Consider the following 12,148-nt stretch of genomic DNA (forward strand, 5'->3'; position numbering starts at 1 on the left):
AAAGTCCTCGTTAAGGGAACAAAGAATGATAAAAACATACTGAATATCAGATATGTCCATGTCCCTTCGAATTAATTCGCCGCGTATTGCCTCCAGACGTCTCAAGTGTGCTGCCAAATCACCACCAGGCTGCAACTTAGTCTGGTACAACTGCTTGAAAAATGTCAATGCAGACGCTGACTCTTTTCTAACATGCACTGCTGCAAGACTGTCCCACATTTCTTTGGCAGTTTTCTTATTCCTTATGTAGACTACTTGCTGGTCGCTGACTGCCAAATTAATTATCGCCCTGGCTTTCGCATCTCCTTTCGACCAAGCATTTGTTACAGGGTCAGGAGGGTCATCAGTTACATAGGTCCATACTTCCCTAGAGGTCAAAAGCACCTCAACCCGAAAAGACCATAAACTATAGTTCTCATCTGTTAGCTGTGGGAAGACCAGAGCCTTCTCAGCTTCTGGAACCCGGTCAACCATTCTGGAACTCTTCCAGACCCACAGAACTACACTAACAGGAGAAGGAGTTTTCAAACCTTTCTCAGAGTCCAAATATATGCAGTCATCCACTCAGCAGCTGGGCCCATAACCAAAGATGTTGCCTATTTGCAGTATGGTAGCGCTGCAGAGAGCTTGCTGGGGAGACCATGCATTAAAAAGGGACTCAAAAATAACTTAAACAAGGTTTTAATTACAAAAACAAAAACTCCTTATACACTAAATACATCAACAACAAACCAGACCCAACCACCAACCCAACCCCCGGGGTAATGGGAGAGCTAGGTGCTGCTCCTTATATACTACACCCAATTGCAGACAGGGCTTAATCAATACAACTCAGCAGCACCTGCTGTTTCACAGCTGTAAAGCTGGGTCTCGTTATCTTGCTCTGGCCCTTGCTCTGGCCCCTTAAAGACATACACATCGGGTGGAACAATGATGAACCTTTACATTTAAAGAAACCATTCAACACAGAGAAAATAAAGGAAAAAAGAAGAAAGAGAAAGAAAGGGAAAAAGAGAAAGAGAAAGAGATAAAAGAAGGATTAAGAGAGAGAGAGAGAGAAAATAAAGTTAAGAAACAAACTAACAAAACCCTTCCGTTTCTTCATCTGTCAGCTGTCAAATTTATTCTCTATCACTACCAGGGAGTGGGGCTGTACTGCTGGCCCACTTGGATATCTACACTTTGGTGCAGATGCCTACACTGATTATTGCCTATACAGTGGTACCTTGGGTTACATATGCTTCAGGTTACATAGGCTTCAGGTTACAGACTCCGCTAACCCAGAAATATTACCTCGGGTTAAGAACGTTGCTTCAGGATGAGAACAGAAATTGCACAGCAGCAGGAGGCCCCATTAGCTAAAGTGGTACTTCTGGTTAAGAACAGTTTCAGGTTAAGAACGGACCTCCAGAATGAATTAAGTACTTAACCTGAGGTACCACTGTACTTGCAGCTGCTCCTCCTGTATAGGCTTCCATACTATCGCCCTGCCTGAGCCTGGTAGCACTCGGATGTCAATGTCTTGAGGAGAAGCTGAGGTCAAGAATAGTGAGGCAGTCCAAGAGTGGGATGTCCAATAAGAAGACCATGAGGTAAAGCCAAAGTCAAAACACAGTGGAGCCATCCAAAGGTATGCAAGATTCTGAGAGCAAGGCATTAGCAGGTGCCCAAGAGTCAAACAACACAAGGCCAGTCAGCTAGGATGCACAGAGCTAAGAACCTATGCTCCAGTAGCTGTCTCCAACTGAGAACCAGGTGGGTCTGGTACTGCTTCTGCAGAGATGCTGGAGGTATCTGAGGTAATGCTGGAATTAAGGGACCCCATGGGTTCTTTGGATTTTTTATTATCAGGCACTTCATCGGAGGAGGAGTCATCCTGGCTTGAGTCTGGGTCAGGAATGAGAACTTTTGAGACTCCTCATCACATAGGATTCCCAACTGAGTGGAAACCTACACATATACAACTGCTCACATGAGATTTAATCTGTACAGTCTGCAGCAACTCATAAATGTCCAGGCTAAGTAGTATACTATTCATTGTGGATGGGTTCAGTAATATGGGTCTGCTTGCCAGCAATCATATGACACACATATCATGTGATTAATACATGAAGGTCTGTGAGTAACGCCTCTTCCAACTATGTAGCTCCACACTCAGCCCTAAGTAGTGGTTTGGTGATTCTTATTCCTATTTGCTTTTGCTTTAAGAGCTTCACCACATGGCTGAGGTCATTTGTTAGTGTTGTTCCACAATGTTAAAGTATCACTATTAAGGAAGTGAATCTTTTGAATTTCTGCACCTTCACCTTTTCTGTGTATATTGCAAAATGTCTCGCATTTTGCATTATGTGACACCAGACATAGCAAGGTGCCTGAAATCCTGAGGCTGTTAGCAGAGAGTACAACAGGTTTCGTCTAAGTTTCAACCTGGTGTTACTGGTGAGAACGAAAGATTGCTTTTGACAGTTTTCAGCTCAATGCAAAATTGCAGCTTCTGCTTCCACACAAGAGAATGGTTTCCATATTGGTTTAAGTGGAACACTTTGTTCATTGTCACCAACATTTAAATGTATTCTATGCTACCCTATGTGAAAAATGTCCTTGTGTCAGCTTAGCAATGATACCATGTAATAACATCTCTTCCCTAGAGAAAGCAAAACATATCTCAGCCTGTAACAACCTAAACACAGCGTACCAAATACTTCAGGAAGCTTTTAGTGATTTTTTTTAACCTTTTCTTTTTTCTTTCAGCTTGCTCAAAAAATTGAACAACTGTGAAACATTCAGGAAACAATGCATTGCCCATTTAAACAGGTGATGGGAGGTAACATGAGTACTGCTGCCCAACCTACCACTCCTGTCCATGCCTGAAATCCTGGAGAGCTGTGGCCAGCCAGTGTAGACAGTTTTGAACTACGGTAGATAGGCCAATGATGGGCTCAGTATAAGGCAGCTTTTGTCAGGAGTTCAGCCTACACACGATTAGGACCCTGGCAGAGACACATGCCTGACTGGCATGTTCCCTCCCTCCTCGTTGATCGTTCAGGAGCTTCATAAGCTTTCTTCAGCCCAAACATCACAGCGACCGACACCAACCGACACCGGCACACTTAGGGATCCTCAGAGTTGCGCAGATGCGTAACAGATCTCAGCAACTCAGCATTTTGGCTAATCTACTTTATTTACATATAAACACACGGAGCACTGCAACATGGCTCCCTCTCTCTCTAGCATCAGACAGCAAAGAGAAAAAGGACAAATGACAATAGTCCCACTTCACAGAACACAATAACACAAACATCCTGTCTCCGTCACATCCCACTCTGTGGAGTCAAAACATATACTGTCATGTGAAAGACAACAATCCCATGACTGAAATCATGGAGCCGGAATTCTAACAGCTTTCTATGTTCTCACAATGTAGCAGAAACATAATCAATGTCACCCCAATGTATTTGTTTCAATACACCTTTTGTTCTCATTATTAAATATTTATTTCCTTTTGCCATGCATTTATTAAAACCACATTCCCGCCCCGACCCGGCCACAGTGATCCATGCGACGGTCATCTGCAGGCTTGACTACTGTAATTCGCTCTACACGGGGCTGCCCTTGAAGCTGTCCCAGAAACTCCAGCGGGCGCAGAATGTTGCAGCGAGACTCCTCATGGGGTCTCTGCCATGGGAGCATATTCACCCAGTGCTTTTCAAGCTGCACTGGCTCCCGGTGGAGTACAAGATCAGATTTAAGGTGCTGCTTTTGACATTTAAAGCCCTTCACGGCCTAGGACCCTCGTACCTATGGGACCGCCTCTCCCAGTATGCCCCACGGAGAGCCTCAAGGTCCATAAATAGCAACACCCTTGTGGTCCCGGGCCCTAAGGAAGTTAGATTGGCTTCAACCAGAGCCAGGGCCTTTTCAACTCTGGCTCCAGTCTGGTGGAACGCTCTGCCTCATGAGACCAGGGCCCTGCAGGATCTGATTTCTTTCCACAGGGCCTGTAAGACAGAGTTGTTCTGCCTGGCCTTTGGCTTGGAGCCAGTTTGATTCCCTCCCTCTCTTTCTTTTTTCTTTTCCTTCTCCCTCTGCGATGAGGCTACATTTTAATATTTTAATGTTCAATATTTTAATGTTGTATTTTTTAATTTTGCGCTCTGAGCCCGGCCTTGGCTGGGGAGGGCGGGGTATAAATAAAAATTATTATTATTATTATTATTATTATTCACAAGTTATTCAAATATTCCTAGAGGTGCCTGTTCAGGAGAATGCTTCATGCTGTCAGGACTGGAATTTCAGGCAGGGGTCCAGCACCCTGCTCAGCAGACTGAGAAGGAGGGCCCCAGCAGGATTGGCTTATCACATCCATAGCTAAGCAGGGTTTAAAACTTGGGACTTCCCATGAACAATCGTGCTGCCTCTCGTTGCATTCTTGGGGTAGGCTACATAAAGGAAAATAGGTTCACCAACTGACCGCTGAAAACAGTGGTCTGATGTGCTCTTGTGTCTAACAATGGTTTGATATGCAAAAGTCAGAGGGTGGAACTTTTCATTCCCTGGAGACAGTCATTCCCACTTGATATTTGCTGCAAGTTAAATGGTCATTGCGAGACATGGGTAGTGCTGTGGGTTAAACCACAGAGCCTAGGACTTGCTGATCAGAAGGTCGGCAGTTCGAATCCCCACAACAGGGTGAGCCCCCTTTGCTTAGTCCCTGCTCCTGCCAACCTATCAGTTCGAAAGCACGTCAAAGTGCAAGTAGATAAATAGGTACAGCTCCAGCAGGAAGGTAAACGGTGTTTCCGTGTGCTGCTCTGGTTTGCCAGAAGCCACTTAGTCATGCTGGCCACATGACCTGGAAGCTGTACGCCAGCTCCCTCAACCAATAAAGCGAAATGAGCGCCGCAACCCCAGAGTTGGCTTTGACTGCACCTAACAGTCAGGGGTCCCTTTACCTTTTTAAATGGCCATTGCAGGTATAGCTAAAGGGGACAGTTTAAAAGTTGTTTTTTTAATAATAATAATAATAATAATAATAATAATAATTCAAAACTGCTTGTATTATGTTTCAGATTTACACCTGTCCACTTTTAGTTTGGAGACCAAGCAGCTATGGGACCCTAATTTAGAACATAACCCCCCCCCACACACACACACCTGATTTCTATTTACTCCTGAAGGTCATGTTTGCAGTAAACAGCAATTTTGGAAGCAAAAAAGCAGGGAGATAGGAGCAATTTTTAGCAGAAAACCATCACAGACCCCTGGTCCAGGTCAGAAGCACATCATGAATCAGGGCCCAGACACTATTTTTGTGGCCAGTTTAAACGTGCTTGTTCATACACATGACTAATGTCATGTATAGTTTGGCCCAAAGAAAGAAAGCTTTGGCCAGCTATCCGACCTGAATTGCAGCATGTCAGCATCCTACTCCTGCCAAACCCAATAAAAAATGCCATATTTCCAATCATCTGGATGCTGTTTCAAGTAGTCCAAATACTTCATTTATGCACTGCAAAGACCTTTAACTTTAAAGATAATTTATCCCAGCTGGGCAAATGTAATAAAATACACATACATATATTTAGAGAACAGCAATCTTATGTGACAAGCAATCTGAGCAGAAACGAAGACACAAATCTGAATTCTATTTTTGCATATGTGCCCTTGTGTAACTAATGCATCCAAAGAAGAGTTCTGCCTGTCCAGGGAAGCTTTGGGCTTGTGTTTGACGAACAGCAAGCAAGTCTTCAGTGCAGAAAGCAAACTGCTTTTTGAAATTGAGTGGACTCTTAAAAGCTGTTTGGGATATGATCAGGCTTACTGTCCGTAAAAAAAGAATGGACGTCCCTCATATCTCAAACACTTTAGAGGTGCTAAAATTTAGGGACCGGTGGCTCATGATCTTTCTGGTCAGACAAATTGAGCTGGGTAGGAACATTTATTCAGAGAAGTGCAACATTTGCTGGATAACTAGGTTCTGATGTGGACATCGCTTGGGGATGCGTGGATTGCATCATATATAGTGGGCAGTGGGCAAAGCACTCTGGGAAGCTGAGACAGGCAAGGGCCCACAGCCCAGCTCCCTAGATCAGGCTTCCTCAACCTTGGCCCTCCAGATGTTTTTAGCCTACAACTCCCATGATCCCTAGCTAGCAGGACCAGTGGTCAGGGATGATGGGAATTGTAGTCTCAAAACATCTGGAGGGCCGAGTTTGAGGAAGCCTGTGATAGACTTTGGCATGCTGGACTTCACACTTGGCTACTTGGATTGACTCCTGATGTTTGGATTTGGGACTTTGGACTTGCATGGATTGACCCTTGGATTTGGGACTTGGCATACTGACTTGCTGCCAGGTAGGCCAAGTGTTCTGGACATTCCGTGTAGATGAGCTTGATGGGTCATTGGACTGGCTCTGTATAAGACAGCTTTCTATGTTTTGCCCCTTCTCTTACCCTGTCCGTTGTGCTGGATGGGGTGGGGAGTCACATGATCTTGGTTTCCTGCTTCTTTCAATTTTCCTGTCACAATTGGCTCCAATCCAGCCACTTTGGCTCAATGACGTGATGGTTCTTTCTGCTTTCCATGAAACTTATAATTAGGAATTGCTAATGGCTGTCAACACCGCCCCCCCGAAATATATTGTTTAGGGTTTATTTAAATAGAGATGCAGGTGAAGGGACTAGGAGTCCTCTTAATGATTGCTGGAAGCTCTTTTCATCTTCCATTAATCTTCCAGTTTAGTTCATTAACATGTTGTTAATTAGTATGTGATTTAGTTTAAATTCTACATGGATTGTGTTGGGGAGCATAAATGGTTATAATTCACATCCATATCCCATGGTGGTAAGGGTGAGGGGAGCTGTTTCAGATGCGGAGCACGTGTATTCTGAGGTGATTTAAGAAAACAAAAGCTAAGGAATTATTAGGTGCTAGCTGCCTATTAAAGGATTAAAATGAAAACATTGTTATAGTTGTCACACACTTCAAGGAATAAGAAGCAAAAGTGCTCTTAAAGGCAAACAGGCTATTCGTAAACAATGCTCATAGACAGCATGATGGCATTTTCATTAACTGCATTCACTTAGAATCAGGGAACCTTATTACATGAGGCGAAACTTTCAATGTGTGTGTGTTTTTAGAGCAACTAGGGCACTTTTATTTGAGACAACAATGGAGCCTCTTTTGCAAATCGCAGGTTTTCTGGATTCTGTGTACCATCAAGCGTGACTTTGCACTGCTTTGTGAAGTACTCTGCAATAACATCATTGGGATTAAATGGCTCTGAATGTACTGAAATTTAATGCTAGTTGCTCTCAAACTACATAATGACCACCAAATAAGCTGATAATGCCCTATCTCTCAACTGTGTGAAAGAAACACAGTGAACGAGACAGCACTAGGGGGGGAAAAGTGGAAATCACAGCTGGAAGCTTCTCTCTGTGTGCCTGGGCTGCATGAAACAGTGTCTGAAAGCTCATTAAGGTTTTTATAGCATTGTCAGAACGCCTTTGTGTAATAGGAGGGAATCAGCCAAAATCGATTGTTGTCAGCTGCAGTGACTTGATCTCAAGCTAACCATTCCTTGTGTTGATTTAATTGTCAGGCAGAAACAAATAGGAGATGGGAGGGACTCAAATTTGGATGGGTACAGGAAGAAGTAGGGTGGAATTGAAATGGCATATAGAACCATGATTGGTCTAGAGAAGGTTCCTCAACCTTGGCCCTCCAGATGTTTTGAGACTACAGTTCCCATCATCCCTCACCACTGGTACTGCTAGCTAGGGATCATGGGAGTTTTAGGCCAAAAACATCGGGGGGGGGGGGTGAGGTTGAGAAAGCCTGGTCTAGAGCAGCTATCGCTAAACTTGCTGCGTAGTAGATCCCATTTGGTTTCCACCACCCCTTCCCCAGAGGCAAACTTGTAAGTGGGAGGCATAACTTAAAAGTTTCCACTAGCATGATAAGGTAAAGGTAAAGGGACCCCTGACAATTAAGTCCAGTCATGGCCGACTCTGGGATTGTGTGGGAGCCGGCTTACAGCTTCCAGGTCATGTGGCCAGCATGACTAAGCCACTTCTGGCAAACCAGAGCAGCGCATGGAAACGCCGTTTACCTTCCTGCTAGAGCGGTACCTATTTATCTACTTGCACTTTGATGTGCTTTCAAACTGCTAGGTTGGCAGGAGCTGGGACCGAGCAACGGGAGCTCACCCCGTGGCGGGGATTTGAACCGCTGACCTTCTGATCAGCAAGTTCGAGGCTCTGTGGTTTAACCCACAGCGCCACCCGCGTCCCCACTAGCATGATGCAAGCATTGATTAGGCGCCCTTAAAGTGCAATCTCCTGACCGAAACAAAAATGTGCTTGTGTATGGGGGGGGGGGGCTAATCACAAAAGTCCCTGTAAGAAGTCTTGCAGGAAAAAAATGCATCTAAGACAAGTGGAACTCCTGGGTAGGAAGATTTGCAGTTGGAAACACCCTTCTTAACAAAAAATCCAGAGGTATACAGTGGAACTACAGTGTAAGAATACAGTCAGCAGTCTATAGCATAGAATATATTTGAATGACGCCACATTGTTCAAGAGACGTTGTTCCCTCCCTTGGGTGAAAATCTTCAGCCATCGGCCTTAGCAATAAAACAATACAATATACAAAATATAGAAATAAAAAGTCAGTTATATAAAATACATTTTAGGGTTTTGAATCAATAGTCAAATAGTGGATCTTATTCTGATTGTCCTAGCTAAAAACCTTGCAACCTTTGCTGTCACCTGCTCATTTTGATCTGCCAAGAGAAAGGACACTGTGGCAGTGGTTGGGCGACCCAGAATGGACAATAAAAGAGGGGTGATAATCTCATTCCTCAAGTCTTTATAAAGAGTGCAAGCCAGAAGGGCATGCGCCACTGATTTGGTACTGCCATCTCCACAGGGACATAAGCTCTTTTCGTGTGGAATCTGCTGGAATCGTCCCTCAAGTACAGCCGAGGGCAATACAATCAATCTTGTGAGAGTAAAAGCGCATCTATATTTCAGAATTGCTAGGTTATGCAAATAGGGTGCCAGTGAGTCAAAATGGGAAGGTGGAAAATAGTCATACCATGGGCAAAATTTTCTTATTGTGGCCAAGTTGTTCTGACGCTCGATATCATTTAGGCGCTGACAAATTAGACTGTTTGCTTTACTAAAACCCAAAGTGAGTAGCTGTTGTGGTGATAAACCACAAGAGTGAAGTTTTTGATAGACAATTGTAGTCCAGGCGCTCTTGTGACAATCTTGTAGCACTAGGGATATTAGACCAGGGAGATTTGAGTTCAGGCGAAGCCAATAGTTCAGTGTCCTACGCCAGATCCGTAGTTCTACTGAGGGAAGATTAGCCTCTAGGCGCAAAGATGTGTTTGGGACACAGGGTGGTACAGAGAAAATTTGCCTTAAGAACTTTGATTGGACAGCTTCTGTAGATCCAAAGTGAGTGCCTGTCCAAATCTGAGCCCCATATAATAACAGTGCTACGGGTTTAGCTTGGAACACTTCCAGGATTGATGGTATATGTTTACAACCTTTTGTGTGGAAAAAGCATGTTATAATTTTCACACTTTGGGACGCTTTTTCTTTTGCACATTTCTGGTGTGCTCCCCATGACCCCATAGACTGCAAAATAAGGCCAAGATATTTGAAAACTTTGACCTGTTCAATTAGCTGGTTGTCCAAGTGCCATCTATGGGCCCTATAGTTTCTTGAGAAAACATGACTTTGGTTTTCTTGTAATTCACGGCCAGGTTTCATTTGGGATAGAAGAACCGCATCATCTGCATATAATAGAATTGAGATGGGTTTTGTGGCCAATTTAGGGGCAAGATACTCTGGAGATGTTATACACTGGACAAGACCATATACAGTGGTACCTCGGGTTAAGAACTTAATTCGTTCTGGAGGTCCGTTCTTAACCTGAAACTGTTCTTAACCTGAGGTACCACTTTAGCTAATTGCTGCTGCTGTGCAATTTCTGTTCTCATCGTGAAGCAAAGTTCTTAACCCGAGGTACTATTTCTGGGTTAGCGGACTCTGTAACCTGAAGCGTCTGTAACCTGAAGTGTCTGTAAGCCAAGGTACCACTGTGTATATAAGCTGAACAGTGCCAGGACTAGAATACACCCTTGCTTGACTCCCTTTATGGCTGGTTCCCTCCCTTGGGTGAACATCTTTCAATTTTCTTCCACCCCTGAAATTCTATTCTACTCTTCTTGCCCCACTTCTTTTTAGGAACATGGGAATACATGAAGCTGCCTTTTGTCTATTTGACCATCTAGCTCAGCACACTGACTGGCAGAAGCTTTCCAGGATCTCAGTCAAGTGGACGTCACCAGCTGTACCTAGAAATGTTGAGGATTGAACTGCATGCTAGGGGCATGTTCAAATCATAGCAAGTTCATTGGCTCTCTTGGAGGGGGTTCATTTGGCTATTTGTGGCACCACACTTGCTGATTTGTGAGCAGTACCAGAATTCCCAGAGATGATAGAAGCACATCTGCCATTTTTAAACCACTTTTGTATTTCATGGCTGTGTATTTTTTCCCCTTCTCCTCCTGGCTGATCATGCATTGGATATGGTGGCATATCTCCAGTCCTGGTGCAATAGGATTGTTTTGCCTGGCACATATAAATTTAACCAATGCAAGCTTATTTATTACCTTCACACAGAGATGAAACATCATTTATTTAATTAGCTGTTGATGTCTGTGGCATGTAGACTACATTTTATATGGCTCCTCAGTGGCCATAAATAAACTTAATTTAGAGCGCTGGAGGGAGTGCTTATTAAGAGTTCCTTTCTGCTAACATCAATTATTGCTGGCATTGTACAAGCATTTATTTATTTTACATTTTATTTATTAATGAAAGTGCACTTTTAAAATATTGAAATAAACCAAAGATGGGAATTCAGCTGGATTTCTCACTATAAGCAACATAATTTAAAATCCTGAACATCTCTAGTGACCATGATACCATGATTTAGAGTTTGATTTGATTCAGTATAGCAGCAAATCCTGGTTGTTTTGCTGAAATGAATCCATCCTCAGTCAGAGCTGTATGCAAACAACCCTGTTAGTGGGCAGAAAAATCAGGGTAGCATTTTATTAAACTTATCCAGGGAAAGCAAAAATTCTCCTAAAGTTTCTCAGGAGTGGGACTCCTTACCAGTGATGGTAGTACAGCTTATCCCCCATGCCTCCCAGTATTTGTTTATTGGTTTCTTTCTGTTAAGAAGACAACAGTCACAACTGTGTTAACAACCTTGCCACCATTTTGCATCCTCCATTGACCTTCCCTGTCCTAGTGTAGTTCTGGGACATTATATGTGTGTATGGCGGGGTGGAAGGTTGGTCACTGTAACAAAATGGTAGAGAATATTTTGCAAGGTGGCCTTTTTTACAGGAGTGAGGGAGGTGGTAGAAAGAATCTAAGAGGCTTTCTCAGAATAATGCCTTTTGAGAAATTTGAGTTTAGCTCTAAGTCCCAACCTACAATTTAAATCCTAAGTGGAACAGCTCTGGTGGGCATCTTTTGGTGGGCTGAGCTCCACAACAGCAGGGGCTTTCCCATTCTGTATAATACCAGCAGCAGCTCATCAGATGCACTGAACATGTGCATACACAGCATGGCATAGAAAAACATACATCTGCATGGCCCTCTGTATTTTCATTGTAGTCCCACAAAACTCTGGACTATGCCAATGAGTTTCAATATGCATCTAGTACAATGAATGAGGTGATGGTCCTGAATTGCCCTGCTAATAGGGTGGATCTAAATGTGATGAACAACACCGGGACACATGTCAATCAAGCTCCGTCGTCCCTCGCCTCTAATATGTAGTGACAGAAAAAGTATGATTTGATCAGAGGGGGAAGTGCTGGAAAACAATCCATTGCCCAGCATCTTGACCAGGCTTGAGTCAGAGCTCATTGGATTAAGTGCCTTTGAGCCAAAGATACCTGAATCAGGATCCTCAGAGTCCATACCCGTAGATTCTGCAATTTCCTGCAGAATCACCCCCTTCCATGTCAGGGACCGCCAGTCCCAGACTGTCTAGTCAGCAGAGGCAATTAATTTGTGGGGAGTTGTCCAAGAGTTGGAAGGGTGCTAAAAC

This window comes from Podarcis cretensis (genome assembly GCF_951804945.1).
Source record: "Podarcis cretensis genome assembly, chromosome: 5".
Taxonomy (NCBI): domain Eukaryota; kingdom Metazoa; phylum Chordata; class Lepidosauria; order Squamata; family Lacertidae; genus Podarcis; species Podarcis cretensis.